Source organism: Panthera leo, chromosome C1, assembly GCF_018350215.1.
Source record: "Panthera leo isolate Ple1 chromosome C1, P.leo_Ple1_pat1.1, whole genome shotgun sequence".
Taxonomy (NCBI): domain Eukaryota; kingdom Metazoa; phylum Chordata; class Mammalia; order Carnivora; family Felidae; genus Panthera; species Panthera leo.
In genome coordinates, this window is record NC_056686.1 from 148,254,014 (window position 1) to 148,273,794 (window position 19,781).

General features: G+C 34.9%; 1 protein-coding gene across 1 annotated transcript in view; it reads right to left on the reverse strand.

Annotated features, from left to right (window-relative positions):
* Positions 1-19,781, reverse strand: part of BAZ2B (bromodomain adjacent to zinc finger domain 2B) — a 434,498-nt gene that overhangs the window by 311,960 nt on the left and 102,757 nt on the right. Inside the window, exon 3 of the mRNA XM_042948879.1 lies at positions 7,227-7,586. The gene's annotated coding sequence lies outside the window, so the exon portion shown is untranslated. The remainder of the gene's footprint in view (positions 1-7,226; positions 7,587-19,781) is intronic.

The window sequence follows — 19,781 nt, forward strand, 5'->3', positions numbered from 1 at the left end:
AAGCTACTTCATCATCTAGCATGGGGACAAACACATGCATGCACATGTGAACATAACACTATGTTGTGTAGAAGGCTCAATATAATCACCATCCTTGTAAATCACTCAGGTATCCACTTATTTTAACATACACAAATCAAGGCAGAGCTCCCTGTGATTCCTACAAGGAGAGCGGAAATCACATTTAACACCTCTCCTCCCACTCTTCTCATTGAAAACTTGGGATTCACAGGTTTTCCCTCTCCTTTCAGTCACTACCAGGCAGCACAACCTGCGGGAAACTATTACAGGTGGACTAGTTTATACATATCATTTAAATACTGTAGGAGTGCAGCTGTGCTTAATATTCCAGAAGTGAGCCAAAAAGCAGAAAAGACTCATTAGATTTCTTCTAAAAAAAGATTAAAGTAACTTCCTGGTTTTAGGATTAGCATTACTCTAATCAAAGCATAATGTCTTGCTGATTTTCCTATCTTGTCTTACACCACTCATAAACTAAAAGTATTGTCACTTTTCTATGTATTATGTGAAATTGTTTTACAGGCTAATTAAGCACAATCTATTGCATGTGTTGTTACCTAAATCTATATATAACTAGCAAAATATAATTAACAACATTTTCAAATCAGAGATAATTCAGTTACTCATCTATGAACAAAAATTATAAAACATATTTTCCAAAAATTACAATGGTGGTGTAATCTAGCTTTGTTTCCTTTCTGGCCAAGATGAGATATATGATGGGTAATATATTATTGACCTTTTACACTTGGTTCTTTCAAAGCTTCTTCATTTTATTCAGCATTTAGTTTAAATTAAATATTTAAAATTGAAGCTGTTCTATGTTGCAGACATAGCTAAAATGAAGAGCTTCTGTAGCAGCAGTGACCAGATTTTAAATGCAGGTAGATCAATAAAAAAAAAAAAAAAAAATCACCAAGCACAGGCTCCATGTGTGAGTGGAATGGTTTATAATAGCTTGCAAATGACTATGTGCTTGCTGTAACCAGCTGTTCTTAAATTATGAATATGCAACCAATTCATGTTAAAGCCAAATCCCTGCACTATTTCTACAGAGAAATCCCAGTAGTTTTGCTTGTTCTACATGTTAGCTCTGTTAAGGATACAAATAGCAGTAAGCTTCCGAACAAATAGGACCAAACTATTGGCATTTCATGCACTGGGTCCATTATCACAGCAGGGGATGTCAATCATTGGTACATTCCTATAACAGCTCAGGCAATATGACAATGATCTCGTAGGAAAAAAAATCAAAATCTCTGCAGCATACTCAAAGTCCTTCTGACAACCTAATGCTTTCTTACTTCAGCCAATCAGAATGTCAGACCTGACCTACTAGAAGACTTGCATCAAGCCTGAAACATTTAAAAACATCAATCATAAAAACAAAGACAGGACATTGAATTATACAGTATTAACCTCCAGGGTTTGCATACAAAGACCTTAGATTTATTTATGTCCCAGTGAGTTAAGAGCTTCAGTACACCGTTCTTTACACCAAACTGACTGCCAATTTGATGAACCTCTCTGCCCTCAGCAGGAGTGCACCGTCTTTGATTAATGAGTGCATGCTTGTGGAAAAGTGTTAAGAGGAGAAAACAGAGGAAAAACACACAATTATGTCTACACATAGCTGAAGTACCAATGCAATAATTATCTTCAAAACAAATACTCCTTTTTCCTTACATACACATGCACACATGTGCACACACAAAATTAGTAAAGGTTCTTATCTGTATTACTTTCATTGTTATATCTAACATTTTTTTGAATGAAAGACATTCAAAAACCAAAGTACGAGTCAAATTTCATAGATTATAAAAACAACTATGTTAAAAGCATTAATGTAAAAAGATAGAAAACACCCTATCTTATATAGTAAATTTTTAGATATGTGGGATAAAAACTTTATTTTCACCTCATACTCTTATAAAAGCCTATTCATTTAAAAAACTCAATGTTTAATCTACAAATATCAAGACCATTAAATATTTTACACCTCAAACTGTATTATGAATTGCCACAATTCACATAACATTCAAAATAGATTTAAAAGTCATATAAATTGTTTTGGTTTTCTCTCAGCAAAGATATTGCCAATATTTTATAATTCCATATGTAATTATAAATTATACTCATTGCCCGTAACTTCAAAGCTAATACGGTCAACAGAAAAACTCATGAATGAAAGTTTAAATTTTTTATGATTCTTCTGTTTAGAATTGCCCTCTACCCAATGTAGGAAAATTCCTGCTTAAACAATGGAATGCTGATTTGCACTACACTATAATTAAGACTACATTACCTGTAAAAATGAGTTAAGCATTGAGATTCCTTTTTTAAAAAGTTGACATTTAATATCTTTACCTTAATCCAGTTTATATGAGTATCTGCCTTGACACAAACATCTTATGAGTAAGTGTATTTCTTAAAAACTGAATCACAGGCTAAGGTTAACAGAATACTTTTCTTTTTAAGGAATTGTAAAGCTATTACATAAAAAGAGTTGAGAAAGCATATTACCTGAAAGAAATCTTAGTAATGTGTGATCTATTTAAAAGGAAAACATCTCTATAAACTTATAATTTCAGGAAATCATAATTCTGGTATCACTCAGCATGTACTAAAAGTGCTTACAATTTGTTTATATTGTATAGGAAATCCTTCTAAGGCTATTTAACTTAGCAAATCATATATTCGCATCATCAATTTCACATTTTAATATTTTTAAAGGCATCCTATTTTAAATGTTATGAATTTTATGCTCTTTGAAAAACTGTTTTAAAGATTTAAAAATTAAAAATGAATAAATACTGGAACTACAAAAGATCTCCTGACATAGTGAATAAAGTATATTATATCCTTAAACTTATTATCCTAAAGATTTTTTACACAATTTTTCAAAAAATGTTTTCTCTTTTGGAATAATCACTTTATTCTTCCTCTTTTCTATCTCTTCTCCCACTAAATAAATAAATAAACAAATAAACAAACAAATAAATAAAAGAAGTAGAAAACACTTAGGCACCAATGGGATGATTTGACACCATTTAGTACCATAGTCTGATAGTTGAAACTATCAATAAAAGTTATTAGTACAATAAAAATATAATTCCCATTTTAAAAATCATTAGATGATCACCAATTATTTATTATCTTCACCTTCTTATACAGAAAATTAAACATAAAACTGCCTTTTCCTCAGCAATTCTTTTCTCTTCTGATTACCTTCTGCAACAAAAGTTTAAAGAAATATTTAATCAAACAAGTCAGTATTTATTAAATAAAGTACAATCTTTTAAAACCTTGTGGTATGAAATACTTAATTTTATATAATCAAAAACCTCTTAAAATACCTAACTAGGTAATTTAATTAATCCCTCAGGATATCAAGTATATTAAAAATCATTAAGATGATATAATCTCAACTAGGGATCAAAATCACATTATTTTGTTCGTGCTAAATCACTTCTTTTAGTAGTCCTAGCTAGGAGTAGGTCCAAAACTCAGAAATTACACCTTAAAATCTTTTTCTTTGAGAAATCTTTAAACCAAAAGTATTCAAGTTTAACACATTCTTTCACTAATTCAAGGAAGTAAGACAGAAAACAGAAACTTTCATGCAACTGTGATATCCTACATCTTGTATAGTAACACAAAAGTAGCAACAAAGACATTAACAATTGCAGTTCAAGCTGGGAGTGACTGTTCTGTTTCAATTCAATGACACCACTAATGGCTTCTTAGCAGCTCCATGAAATCAACCAGCTGTCAAGTTGATGCATCAGAAGGAACAGTTATGCACTCCCATAAGAAAAAGCAACACATCAGGATGTTTGGCAAAACATCTGCTCCTTTACACTGCAGTTCTATAATAAACATGCAAACAAAGAAATGAGAGAAAGGGCAACAGAATTAAAATTCCAAGGTTTCCATTACAGTCTTAAACGCATTTAAAATAAATGACATAAAAATAAAAACAAATTTCTGCCAACTTGAATACTTTTATTTTAAATCTCGAAAAATGCTAAACATAATTACTCAGATTCTTCTGGAAAGGCAAAAACTACAGAAAAATCATTTCATTTTAAAAATTGAGAGTAAACTTGTTCACCAAGAAAAATCATTATCATAATGTTATGTACAAAACTCAAAAAATACCAAAATATATCCTTCATTCAATTAGTACTTAATAAATTATGTCAAATGCGTTTCCAAGACTGAATACTCTAAAAAATATTTTAAATAGTGTTTGAAAAAGTAAATGCCACTACAGTTCAGCACTAGCTTAACATATAAAACCAGTAAAGATACTATTCTCTGAATTTTAAAATATGTACCTACTCCTACTTTTCTCCAAACCATTATATGAAGACAACAATATTAAGTCCTGATAAATAACTTTCTTTTAAACGCATACTATTTGATCACTCCCCCCCTCCCAAAAGACTCTTCTTGTTTGCCATTACAGGCTGAAAATAATTTTGATTACAGCCATTCATTTCAAACACTTGTAAAATTTTACTTTTTTCTATCTGAAACTTATAAGTGCCTCAATGTTGTCTAAATTATTGATTATGCAGCACAGTGACAATATGTACAGTGTTTACAATAGGTGTGAGACATCAAATGTACTTAACTACCATTTTCTTAAACTACTTATCCTCTGTTGCTTGCCATTTATAATCTGCCAAATCTTCTAGTCCTTTGTTGCATGTATAATTTAAAACCATCTGTTCTATGTGCTTTTAACTATTTAAACATTTTTCACCTACCTACAATTCACATAAATGGCAGACATTCAATTCAGTCAGGCTTTCTATATAGCGTTTTACATAAAGCAAATTCCAAGATAAATAGCATAGCAAACAACACCAAAGACGACTGCTACAGAGATAAAAACATACTACTACATACAATGTAAGTTCTTATGTGTTAGACAAACCTTTTCAGAATTGTTTCAATTACTTGTTTTTTTTTTTTTTTTTAGTTAATTGTAGTCAGTGTTTTTTCCCAACCCAGAAGACAAAGAGAATGCAAATTAAATACAGACAGTTTCATGTCCTTGTTAGAAGAGAAGTAAATATGCTGACTGAAAATGACTACAGGAGACAGAATTCCACTTTCCCATTCAATTTACAGTGCTTTTATTTATATACCAGTCAGTGTATCATTAAGTTTGGTCATGTGACCCACCGAACTTCTGTGAGGTGAAAAACTACGTTAGACAAGCAAATTAAAACAACACTATTTTCATTATTTATTTTTTCATAATGGCTGACAAGGAGCTTACAGCTTGAGGTTATAAAATATATTTTAAAATAAATTTTGTCTTTTAAATACTAACTACATTTTTACCAATCGTTTGATTTAATATCTGCTACTAAATTTTAAAAGTATCCAGTATCTCCAGGTATTTTCATAGTTGTTTTTGCAAAATGCAAGGAAATATGTAAAAAATAATTTAATTACAAAAGGGGATCTAGGTAATCTAAAGTCATTATACGTAAAATGTTAACCAAGCTGATTAAAGAAAAATCGACAGCAGAGTGGAGTAAATGAGAAAGGGAATGTGCTGATTAAAAATAACATTTGAAACCTTTAAAGAATAAAAAAAAAAAAACCAACACGTAGACAAAAGCTAGGTGAGTATCAATGACACTATAAAAGTTTATACCATTTTTTTTTTACACATTTTCCACCTGTTACCAAAACAAAACGTATAGACGCTGAGGGTTCATTTTGAGAGCAGAACCCAAAAATAAGCAGCACAACTTCTCTAACCAGTAAGTTACACGGTCCTTTAAAACAGGGAAAAAATTAAGCGAAAAATTGACTCTTGGGAAAATTTCTCGATAAAGTTTACATGACGTCACTGGGCCCCCTGAACATTCCCTAAACTTTGAGTCTTTTCCACACACACTTTTTTGCCTTTCTACGCCTTCTTACCCTTTCTCAAAAATAAAAAAGGGGAGACTTGGGAATAAAAATTGCCCAAGATGGCGAAACGCTTGTTGTTTAGAGGGCAGGGGAAAAAATGGAGGATATTGTAATATACACAAAGGGATAAATTTCAACAACTCGGCCAAGGACTGCAGCTGCTTCTCTCTTTATAAGGAAGCAACACACAAAAGATAAATACAGAGGGAGAGAAAGAAGAGAAAAATCTCCCAAATAGCAGGGCCAGCTCTTACTCTGCAAACACTTCCTTCCTTTCCCAAGTCCCAATTCTGGGGTTCATGGAACTACTTTAAGGGGAGGGTTGACGCGAAAGAGAAAGGGGGGAGGGGAGCGACAAGAAGATTAAAAGCGAGGAAGAGTTGAGGGCTGGCGGCTGTTCTCGGGGAGAACTGCTAGGAGACAGACATTACTGTAGGAAAAGCTGTGCTCCTCTAACCTCTGTGTACAGACGTGCATCTTCCCAAGTATCCAGATCCTTTCCCAGTCCCACCTGCCCCCATTACACGCCCCGCGCCCGAAGACCATTTTCTGAAAACTCTGGAGCTCCAAGCTACCCAGAGAGAGCTAAAGAGGCCCGAACTGGGGAGTGGGGGGCGCAGCTCATCAGTCCTAAAGGGAAGAGGGGGCGGAGGCAAAAAGGGGCAGCAGTAGGCGGACTGGGGTCGGGGGGGGGGGGTATATTGAAACTACCCCGACAGGGATTGGGGGAGCAGCGTATATTCCCTCGTAGGAACGGCGATCGCAACAGTGCCAGAGGTTATCGTTTGAGAAGCAAAAGTGTTGGCGGCCCCCCGAGCTCTGGAAGCCGAGAGGAGGAGGAGGCGCGCAGCCCCGGCGGCCAGGCTGGGCGGCCGGCACAAAGGAAGCGGACTCGCGGCGGCGGCGGCCCGCGGCCCTGCTGCACCGAAGTCCCGCACCGGCAGCCAGGAATAAAGTTTACATTCTCCGGAGACCGCACCCCCCACCTCCCACCCAGGACCGCGTCCTCCTCCCCCAAACTCCGCTCGGGACCCCGAGCACCGCCCCAGCCTTCCAGCCAGCACAACAAAGAGACACACCGACCGGCGAGGGTAAACAGCCGCTAAGGGCGAGCAGGGCGGGCAGGGCGAGCGCCGCGAGACCAGCAACTCCAGAGTCCCCGCTCGCAGGAGCGTAGTTTCTCCTGTTCTGCTGCCGCCGGCTCGGTAACATTTGCAATTTTCGACTTCACCCGCACCCCTCACACCCGAACATTTTGAACTCACCTTTACTTTCGAACTGAGAGTTGCGGTGGGTGGGATTTTTGTCTTCCCCAGATGGTTGAAGGTTACGATTTTTGTTTTTGGAAACCCTACCACCTCCTTATCTCGATTATTATTTTTGCAAGAAAAGTATAAAGAGAGTTGGAGTGGAGGTGAGATTTGTGATCGGGAAAGCCCTTGACTCCCTCCTTCTCCGCCTTCCGCCTCTCTCTGATTAGTTCCTATCCAGCAGCAGATTGAAGCAGGAGATGATTCTTCTCAAGGTTTGTTCAGCAGCTTCACTTCTAGGCGAAGGCTTCATGAACCAAGTGACGTCAACCAACAAGGCTTCTCTCTCTCTCCTCTCTCTAACAATGAAAGTTGCTGTTAACAAGGGAAAAAAGAGAGAGAATTGTTTATACCATTTCAGTTCCAATAATAAATGACCTATCAGCTCCTAAAGGAGCCAAGGGAGGGAGGGGGGTTACTTCTTTCTCCAAGAATACTATAGCTTCGAGTTTGCAACCGTTCCTTGTCCCAGGAAAAAAGTTAAGAAACTAATTTTTTTTTGCTTTCAAAAGTAGGGCAGAAAATAGGATTGAAAACCTAATTTTAAAAAACGTAAACTGGAAAATAGGGAGCATAGATTAATCATTCTCACCTAAACTTTTTTTCTCGTAAACTCATAATTCGGTTGAAGTCTGTAAACCAACTAAATTAATATGCCAAGAATTCATGGATGTTTGGAACTCAAAAAGCAGGACGCAAGATGGTCCGGGATAAAACGCTATTGCCCAAACACGGGCAAATTAAACTAGCTGTAGTGTTGATGCACTGAAACAAATTTAAATAAAACGTTAAAACAGTAAGTCGTTTTAAAGTTATAAATTAAAACTGTAAAGGGTAATCTCAATTGTAGTTTTTCCCTCCAATTTCTGAGGTCAAAAAAGTGGAGGGGGAGGGAACTAATTGTAGGAATTGAGCATTTTTTAAAGAATCAAGTTAAGACTGGTAACTCATTGCTCCATTTTTAAACTACACAGGAGGTATGCTTTTTGTCTACCCCCCAATCTCCTCCCAACTTTCTGTTTACCCTTCCATTTCTCCCTCACCCCTCAATTCCAACATCCTGAAACCAATAAAGTTGAAATAAAGGTGAAGCACACCCTATTCCCTCCTGGATACACCACCCCATAGCTTCCTAAAAATGATTCTTAAAAAGCCTTAACTTTGGCTAATGTTTTATTACACAGGAAGATATATAATTTTTTTTTCCCACTGAGGTAGTGTTTTTTCCCCACAACACATTAAAATCTCAAAGTTCATATAATAAAAAATTTCATGAGTTAATTTTCAGGATGAAGAGCAAGTGAAAGGCAAGCTACGGAAGAATAATTTGACCATATATGTGTATTTTGTCCATACATTTGTGGATAAATGTATCTTAAAAGATGCTATTGTTTTATGTTTCCTCTTCAGCCACTGGCTGTGATTTTAATTGTGCTGGAGGATCTTCATTAGTATTAACACATGGGGAGATTTCACAAAGCTGCTTCATTAGGAGGGAAAAAAAAGCTTGGCAGACTAGGTCTTTTTGCATGCACTGAGAATGTCAGCCTTACCTCGGTCATTTGTAACATAATAAGTGCAAGTACAATGATTGCAATGCAGGAGCACTGGGGGAAGGGCAGAAATACTGCCTGTCTAATAGGGATATCTGAAAAAAAGGCTGCTCATTACACAGTAAAATGTATGCTAAAAATTAGTGAAGATGATGTCTCAGGAGACTGATGCTAAATAAATTAATGTGCTGATATGTTTTTAATTATTATTTTTGTAGTAGTTTATTTCGTTCTCAGGATTCACATTGAGCAGCAAAGCTGCGCTAGCACTTATTGATTTTTTTTCCCTGCCACATTCCCGGAATACAGATTTTAATCATTTCACTACACCACACTCAGTAATTTCATTAAAAACTGGAACCTTCCATCCCCAGAAAAGCATTTAATTTCAATGACATACAATTTCTCTCTTAGCAGAAAACTGTCTCTACAGTAAAAGCTGGCCTAAGGTTCAAATGCATAATTTAATCCTGAGTTTTCCATGCTCTGCATTCCTTTGAAGCTATAATTTGAGTAACTACCTAATAACTGTAATAAGGACAATAATTTCCTTATAATATATTATTAACTCATATTTAATTAACTCAGAGGCCAAGCTCTGTACATGTATGACTGGGTCAAGAGTTCTACAATCTCAAAATTTACCAATAATGTTCCAGAAGAAAAACATAGATTAAAATACAAGTATGAATGCTATCATTTAGATATTCCAGCCAAATTAATATGCAAAAAAGTTCATGAATTTTAAATAATAGTGGTCATTACTCAAATAAACAGTATTTTAAAACATGTGGAAGGAAACCAGGCAACTCACTAATTCTATATATAAAGAATTATAATATTGATATTTCAAAACAATCCATTTCTGACAGTTTAATCACTAGATTTACTACTGAGAAAGTATTCAATTTTGAAAACATTTTTTTAAAAAGGGCTATATTCAAGTTGCCTCAATTTTCATACAGAATTCTCTTAAACATTTCTCTTAAAGTTAAATGGCACACTTGAGTAATTTGGATAACAAAGGATATTTAAATACTTCAAGAACAATATACAGCAAAGTACGTTTCAATTTTAGGTTACAGTAATATTCTGAAATGATACTGGGTTGAAGATGGCACATTGGTTTTCCAAACAATAGGTTTTATACGGATATGTAATTTATATTGCCTGCTTTTAGAGAAGAAACCTGTGGGAAAAACATTTGATATAATTCACTTATTACTTTGAATATATATCTAATCAACAGAAAAGACTGATACATCTCTAATAAAAATGACTAACTTATATAAAAATCAAAACTCATATTAAAAATTCCTATCATTCCTCTGGGTGATTTTAAAACCATAATCCAAAAAAAAAAAGTTTTAAGACTATGTATATATAATCTCAAGTTGCCATCACATACAACACAAAGCTTTTCCTTGGTTGAATGATGGAAGTAACTTACACAAAATAAGACTTAAGTGTTGTCAAAATGTTAGAAAAAAGGATAAAAGTAATGATAATACAGAACTTGGTTTTACTGCCTACAAAATATTTAAAAACTATATATTTTATATTTTATTATCAAAACTATATATATTTATTATATAATTTGGAAAATATTTTTGCAATGCTCAGAGTTGAAATGCAATTAAATGTAAATCAATAATTAACAAAACAGTGGATAAACGAAAAACTCAGATTAACATCTAAAATTCATAAGGTGAATTTCTACATTTCAATAAAAAAAGCTTCAATTTATATATTTAAGTATATATTTAAAATAATTTGGTGCTTTTTGGGAGTTCAAATATATTATCTAATTTATACATTTAAAACTGATTTTTTAAAAAACAGCATACTAGAAATTTAAAACTGGATTATGCCAGTATTTGATACCCTCTTACTATGAAGTTGTGCTTATTTTTAATGATTCCTTCCTTGTTTTATGTTATCGCATTTGATTGTTTCAGAGATTACAACACAGTCACAGAGTTGGGGGGTGGGGAGATAATTACTATAGTTATAAAATAATTTGGCTTCAGTAGCACTTAGTTCTTTGCCTAAGATCATCATCTAAATTAGTACTTCATCTTCAGAATTCTAAAATAAATTTAAAACACATCTTTTCTAATATTACTGATAACTATTTCTGAAATTCTATCTATGATACATACCTAACCCATGCTACCACTATATGCCACCACTAGATGTAAATTTTGCACTTTCTTCTGTAAAGTAGCATCTATTTTTAGGATCAAAATAGAACTTCTTAAATAGGTAGATATAGAGATAAAGATGGTCAGGTATCAAATTTATTACTATGGGTATAATACATGGATCTTCAAAGAGTAAGGAATTGACATGTACAGAGAACAAATTCTATAAAGGCTGACTACAAAAAGCCAAACGAATGAGAGATCTCAATAGTGGAACAAGCTGGCCACTGTCATGTCTTGTTTCAGTTTCAATCAGTACAAACTAATGAAGAGTTATTTGTTTTCATTCATTGAACAAACATTTGAGTGCTCGCTATATGCTATGCGCTCTGCTACAGGCTGGAAAAACATGAAAAGCTCATATTCTGGTTGATGTTGAAAGTGTGAAATTCCTGGGAGATTAGAGACTCACATAAATCATATTATAAAGATACAAATAATGAAGTTTTGTTAGAATAAAGAGGATGGGGCAACTAATTCTGACTGTGAGTCTAAAAAAGAGCTTTATCAAAGGGATGCCATTTGAACTGCATCTCAAAAACTGACAGCTTACCAGCTATTTGGGAAGGGGCAGATCCTAAGTAAAAGAAACCATAAGTTTAAATACAAAGAGCTACTAAGTCTGGTGCCCATCCACTAGTGAGAATACCAGTGCAACAGGAATTTCAGTGTGAGGTGTATCAGGGATGAAGTAGGAAAAGGAGGGTAGGATCTGAGAGTGAAAGGCCTGATACATACCATGGTAAGATGGCTGAATTTATTCTGAGCGCCAACAAAGGTGAGGAAAGGAGTGACATGATCAACCTTGTTTTTAGGGAGCAGCAACTGTCTAGGTGCATTGTCTAGTGCAAATGATAGACTGTAGTATGTAACGGTCCATGAGAAAGACAGTAAAAGACAGTGGCATTAGAGATTCAAAGTCAGATATTTTTGAGGAAAATGTGGATTTGGTGACCAACTGAAAACACATAGAGTTAAAGGAGAGGAAGGACTGAAGGAAGACTAGTGGGATTTCTGGCTTAAAAAACCGGATAAATGGTAGAGTCATTTGTAAGGCCATTTTTAATGGAATTATCAGAATCCATTGCAAAGGTTTTTTTGTTGTTGTTTTTTCAATGTACATACCCAGGGACAATATCAAGAGATTCAGTAGGTCTAGGGTGGAAACCAAGTATTTCTTTTCCTTTTTAAAAGAACTCTGACAGTGCTTCAGATAAACACTCCTAATTAAGAACAGTATTATAAAATTGATTATAAAATTCAGTTGGAAGAAAAAAAAAGCCCTGAAAAAGAAGAGCATTGAAAGTGTGTGTGGAGGTCCCACATCGGATACTAAAATATGCTATATATGTGGCCTTTATAATTTACATTTGGCCTTGGCACCTGAGAAAAAGACCAATGAAACGTAATAGAAAATTGAGAAATTGACCCAGGTGCATATGGAAATTTAACATAGATAAAAGCTGAATCTCAAAGCAGTGAGGAAGAAATGGACTTCTTAATAAGTGGTATTGGGATATCTGGGTAGTCATAAGAGATGAATTGGGATCTATTCTAAAAATGAATTTTAAAAAGAACAGATACTTAAATATAAAAATTTGAACCACATCAGTACTAGGAGAATTTATGGGTCAATCCTTCTATAATTGGAGGGTAGGGAAAACATCTCTAGTAATGGTTAAAACTAAATGCAATAATGTGAAATACTGGCAATACATAAAATACATTCAAATACATGAAACTAAAAAGGTTTATATGGCACTTAAAGAAAAAGGTTTTATATGGCAAAAAAAAAAAGAAAAAATACCACAAGTTAAGAACAATGACAAATGAGAAGCTTAAAAAAATATTTTAACTTATATGAGATAATGGAATAACCCTATATATAAAGAGTATCTAAAAATGAATAAAAGACCAACACCCTGATAGAAAAATGGCAAGAGATATGAACAGATATTTTAACAAAAATAAATGCAAATGCCCCTTACACAGAAATATCCTCAACCTCGCTGATAAGAGAAACACAAATTAAGAATCACTGAGATAGGAGTGTCTGGGTGGCTCAGTCAGTTAAGCATCTGACTTGGCTCAGGTCATGACCTCATGGTTCCTAAGTTTGAGCCCTGCATCAGGCTCTCTGCTGTCAGCAGCAGAGAAACTCTGCCCCTCCCCGCTCATCTCTCTCTCTCTCTCAAAAATAAACATTAAAAAAAAGAAGAAGAAGAATCACCGAGATACTATTTCTCACCCAACAAATTGGCAAAAATCCAAGTTTCACAACTTGTTAGAAAGGCACTTGTGGGGAAAAGGACCCTCTAAAATATGCTTATTGGAGTGAAAGACGTAAAATCCCCAACAACAGAGAATTTGACAGTATCTAGCAAAGTAACATATGCATTTCTTTTCTGACTAGCAAAACCCATTTCCAAGAATCTGATCAACACTGACAAAAATATAAAATAGATATAAGAAGATATTCACTGAAGCATTGTTTGTTACTGCTAAAGTGTGGAAAATAACCCAAATGTTCATCATAGGGAAATGGTTGAGTTAATTATGGTACATGCACAGTATTATGCAATTTTTTTTAATTAAAAAAAAATTTTTTTAATGTTTATTTTTGAGAAAGAGAGACAGAGCATGAGCGGGGGAGGGGCAGAGAGAGAGGGAGACATAGAATCTGAAGCAGGCTCCAGGCTCTGAGATGTCAACACAGAGCCCAAGGTGGGGCTCAATCCCATAAGCTGTGAGATCATGACCTCAGCTGAAGTCAGACACTTAACAGACTGAGCCACACAGGTGCCCCATGCAATTTTTAAAAATAAATAAGGAAGGAATGTATATAGTATGAAGTATTTCACACCTACCGAATATATTAAGTAAAACAAAAAAAAAAGCAAGGTGGATAAAAACATCAACGGTATGCTACCATTCTTACATATATTTACCTAATTTTTTAAATGAAAGGAAAAAAGTCAAAACTTTAAAAACATGATCACCTATAAGGAGAAAAGGAACAAGGTAGAAAATACAGAATAGTAGGAAGTTTTCACATAAGACTTGTTTTGTAGATGTGATTTTAGAACCATATAAAGTAATTTACATAATTAGAAAACAAAAACAAATTAAACTTAAAAACACTCCCATTAAATGAAAGTTAATGAAATGAATGAACTTGATTGCATATGGAGTTCCATACAGAGAATATTTCAAATGCCTTTACATACAATAATTTTTTTAAGTTTATTTATTTATTTTTGAGAGACAGAGACAGAATGAGAATAAGTGGGGGAGGGGCAGAGAGAAAGTGGGACAGAGGATCCAAAGCAGGGGCTGTGCTGGAAGCAGATAGCCTGATGCAGGCACAAACTCATGCACCATGAGATCATTACCTGAGAGAAGTCTGACACTTAACTGACTGAACCACCCAGGTGCCCCTACATACAATAATTTTTAAAAACCACACACAAACAGTAATTTAACAGCATATCCCTCATAGGATATAAACTAAAAAATAACTTGAAAGCAGCAACAAAACAGGAACTTAAATTGCTATCACTAACCATATTTTTGTGGTATGAACTGGTGTTGTTACTGTAATATTGTTGCATGCACAGTCTGAGATAAAGCAAATGGATGTTTTGCAAACAGCAAAGTTAGTGTTTTTAAAAATTAATTTTTGCTACGGGACAAAAAAGAAACATATAAAATGAATGAGTTACATGAACTCTCTGATCCTGAATTTGAACTCTGATCCTGAATTAGGATATATAAATGAACTCATTACATATTTTATATTTAAAAATATATACTTCTTAGTTTTGCTCACTGTAAAAGCCTTAAAAACAGGGACCATTGCAGAAGCAACAAGCACACACCTGTGTACCCATATTATAGTCTCTAAACACCATTTGCCCTGAAAAGAATTCCTTGATGTCAAGGCTGATTCCAGGTTCAGGATAGGAAATGTCCAAGATAAGCCTAGAATACCCTATTACACCATTAAGCATGGAAACTATCCAGATTACTGGCTTCATGCTAAAAGGACTAGAGAAACAATTTAAAGAGGACAAATAGAAGTGACTCCCACTGGCCAAAGATGAGACAATTTGAACAACTACAATGGAATGAAACATAAATATATCTTAATATATAAATTTATAATGATACTCTTTTAAAAATCTCATTTTTCATCTTTGAAGGATGCCAGGAACCAACTCATAATTTTGAAAACTGGTAAATAAAGGAAACAAGAATTTATTCAACATTTCCTACCAAATGTGCCTTTGGGAATCTAATTTGAAATTGTGTTGCAATATATACTGCTATATATCTGCATGTATGTGTGTGTCTATATATACAAAGATTTCAACGTTAGATTTCATTTTTTACAAAAGAAGCTTAAAAATGTTACTGGTCTGGGTGCCTGGGTGGCTCAGTCAGTTGAGCATCTGTTTCTTGATTTTGGCTCAGGTCATGATCTCACGGTTCTTGGGATGGAGCCCCCCATGTTGGGCTCCATGTTGACAGCATGGGGCCTATTTGGGATTCTCTCTCTGCCCCTCCCCCTGCTCATCCTGCACTCTTTCTCTCAAAATAAATAAATAAACATTGTTAAAAAATGTTATTGGCCTGTACTAATGGTTACTGTTCAAGTACACAATTAACCTGTGAGCTTCAAGGCAGAAAAAACAAAGAGGGAATATAATACCATTCTCCTTATCTGGTAAATAAGAAACTTACAACTTATTTTATTTATTTATTTATTTATTTATTTAAATATAATTTATTGTTAAATTGGCTTACATACAACACCAAGAGCTCATCCCAACAAGTGCCCTCCTCAATGTCCATCACCCACTTTCCCCTCTCCCCCACCCCCATCAACCTTCAGTTTGTTCTCTTATATGTAAAAGTCTCTTATGGTTTGCCTCTCTCCCTCTCTGTTTGTAACTTTTTTTTTCACCTTCCCTTTGCCCATGGTCTTCTGTTAAGTTTCTCAAGATCCACATATGAGTGAAAACATATGACATCTGTCTTTCTCTGACTGACTTATTTCACTTACCATAATACCAAATGGCATCATTTCATTCTTTCTCATTGCCAAGTTGTATTCCATTGTATATATAAACCACATCTTCTTTATCCATTCGTCAGTTGATGGACATTTAGGCTTTTTCCATAATTTGGCTATTGTTGAAAATGCTGCTATAAACATTGGGGTACATGTGCCCCTATGCATCAGCACTCCTGTATCCCTTGGGTAAATTCCTAGCAGTGCTATTGCTGGGTCATAGGGTAGTTCTATTTTTAGTTTTTTGAGGAACCTCCACACTGTTTTCCAGAGTGGCTGTACCAGTTTGCATTCCCACCAACAGTGCAAGCGGGTTCCCGTTTCTCCACATCTCTCCAGCATCTGTAGTCTCCTGATTTGTTCATTTTAGCCACTCTGATCAGTGTGAGGTAGTATCTCAGTGTGGCTTTGATTTGTATTTCCCTGATGATGAGTGACACTGAGCATCATTTCATGTGTCTGTTGATCATCTGGATGTCTTCTTAGAAAAGTATCTATTCATGTCTTCTGCCCATTTCTTCACTGGATTATTTGGTTTTTGGGTGTAGAGTTTGGTGAGTTCTTTATAGATTTTGGATACTAGCCCTTTATCCGATAAGTCATTTGCAAATATCTTTCCCATTCCATTGGTTGCCTTTTAGTTTTGTTGACTGTTTCCTTTGCAGTGCAGAAGCTTTTTATCTTCATGAGGTCCCAATAGTTCATTTTTGCTTTTAATTCCTTTGCCTTTGGAGATGTGTTGAGTAAGAAATTGCAGTGGCTGATGTCAAAGAGGTTGTTGCCTGTTTTATCCTCTAGGGTTTTGATGGTTTCCTGTGTCTCACATTTAGGTCTTTCATCCATTTTGAGTTTATTTTTGTGTATGGTGTAGGTGGTCTAGTTTCATTTTTCTGTATGTTGTTGTCCAGTTCTCTCAGTACCATTTGCTAAAGAGACTGTCTTTTTTCTATTGGATACTCTTTCCTGATTTGTCAAAGATTAGTTGGGCATACATTTGTGGGTCCAATTCTGGGTTCTCTATTCTATTACATTGGCCTATGTGTCTGTTCTTGTGCCAATACCATACTGTCTTGATAATTACAGCTTTGTAGTGGAGGCTAAAGTCTGGGATTGTGATGCCTCCCACTTTGGTTTTCTTCTTCAATATCACTTTAGCTATTTGGGGTTTTCTGTGGTTCCATACAAATTTTAGGATTGTTTGTTCTAGTTTCTTACCAATTTAGTAAGATGAACTTAAAATAATGGAATAACATCAAACAAAATTTTATAACGAATGTATAAACAATATTTATATGGTTTCCATAGCAGTCCTCCATGAAGGCCAAGGGTGTAGTGATAAATATAATTAAGTTGATTGAATTTATTCAGTTAGACTCTTGCTCATGCAAGTCAATCATATAAGATTGTATATATTATGCCCAGCAGCACTCCAGGGGCCGCCACATGTTGAATCCAACTCATACCAACTCATGACAATCAAAGTAAACTTTTCAGGAAATTTGCACGTTGGCTTTTCTTTTTTTTTTATTTTTTTTATTTATTTTTTTAACGTTTATCTATTATTGAGAAACAGAGAGAGAGAGAGCATGAGCATGAGAGGGACAGAGAGAAGGGGAGACAGAATCTGAAGCAAGCTCCAGGCTCTGAGCTGTCAGCACAGAGCCTGACATGGGGCTTGAACTCATAAATTGCAAGATCGTGACCTGAACCAAAGTTGGATGCTCAACTGACTGAGCCACCCAGGCGCCCCGCAAGTTGGTTTTTCAACACAGTCATTACCAAAAATAAATATTTTCAAACTTAAAAATCAAGTAAACAATATTAAACACAAACACTCAAAACTCATCACTTCTTATTTTATTATGCTTTACTATCATAGGTGTACTTCAGGTTATTTATGTTTGCTGTAGTACAGCAAAAACAAATCAACAACAACAACAACAAAAACTACAGGTAGTTATGTGCTACCTCTCATCTCTTCCCAACTCTGTGTTCAGTGATGGCACATTGGTAGCTTGAGATGGACCATGACGGGAACATTTACACAATGGAAACTGGCAAACACAACATATCAGTGCGTAACAATGTGTTTTTTTTGCTAAGTCTAGACTTAAGAAGTTAATGGAAAAATGTTAATGCAAATTAAACTTACATGTTACATTGGAATAACAGAAAAAATGGGAAAATAACAATCTTCTAATATTTGAAACCTATTAACAAGTTAGCAAGAAGTCACTCACATCATTGATGAACAAGTTTTTTTTTTTTTTAATCTTATTCACTTAAACAAAAGTATCAACGGCCATTTATGTCAGAACTACATTCTTCAGCAATTTCAACTACAGGTTGGCTACAGACACAAGAGTTTGGTAAAATCAATGAGAGCATTCTGTGAAAATAAACTGGCTATATCTATTTGACAATACAGTATTATATATTTTATTATTTGAAATTTATTCAAATAATTTTCCCAGATTTACCACCACATCTCTGTTGGAGAGGACCATAATAGCTACTAGCCCTTGAGGAATGCACAATCCAATTGAGAGAATCAATAATCTAAAATATCTGATACAATGTGATAAATAATCTAACAAAGGTATTCAAAGTAAAATAAGTGCACATTAGATATTTTCTCTGGGTAGAGATGGGGGAAGAAAAATGTGTATGAGTCAATCTCATAGTAATTAAGCCTTCTTTGCATTACAGTTTATCTTGATGTATAATTTACAGCATTAAACTTTATAATTTAGCTCTGAAGGATAGTTTCAAAGTATTCAAGGTACTGACACATGCCATTTGGGCAAGCCCTCTAAAAATCACAGAAGTAGTGTTTTCTGGATCAGGAAGAAATTTTTTTTTAAGTTTTTTATTTATTTTGAGGTGGGGTGCAGAGAGAGAAAGAAAATACCAAGCAGACTCCATACCACCAGTGTGGAGCCTGACATGACACTGGAACTCATGACCCATAAGATCATGATCTGAGCCAAAATCAAGTTGGGACACTCAACCGACTAAGCCACGCAGGCGCCCCAGGAAGAAATATTTTTATATCCTATCTGATTTCAAACATTCATGTGACTCCCTTCCCAACTTATGGTCAACATGTTTCAAGTTTGAAAACCAGGGTTTTATATTCGCCCCTCATTTATTTTCACAGCATCCTGAAACATATATATTCTAGGACCAAAATTCAATCCTAAGCATAATTTTCACTACTTCCCTTATATTTTGTTAGTCATCTTATTATTGTTATTTTTCTTTAAATAGACTCCAGGCCCAGCATAGGGCTTGAACTCACAACCCTGAGATGAGGAGTTGGATCCTCTACTGAGCCAACCGGTGTCCCCTTCACTCCTATTAAAAACTGAATCAACAGGCACCTGGCTGGCTCAGTTAATACAGCATATGACTCTTGATCTCCTGATTGTGACTTCAAGCCCCATGCTGGGCATGGAACTCACTTTAAGAAAAAATAAAAAAAATAAAAAAAATAAAAACAGAATCAGATCAGTCCATATTGTTTACAGACAATTGTGCCCTGGGAATAATGCAATATAAGAAATAATATTCAAGTGTCAACTCTTTAGTATAGTAATGTTGTTCCTTGTCCTACAGCTTTCAGTCTATCAATATAGATTCCAACACACCTTCTCCAGGACATTTTTTTGGCTCAAAA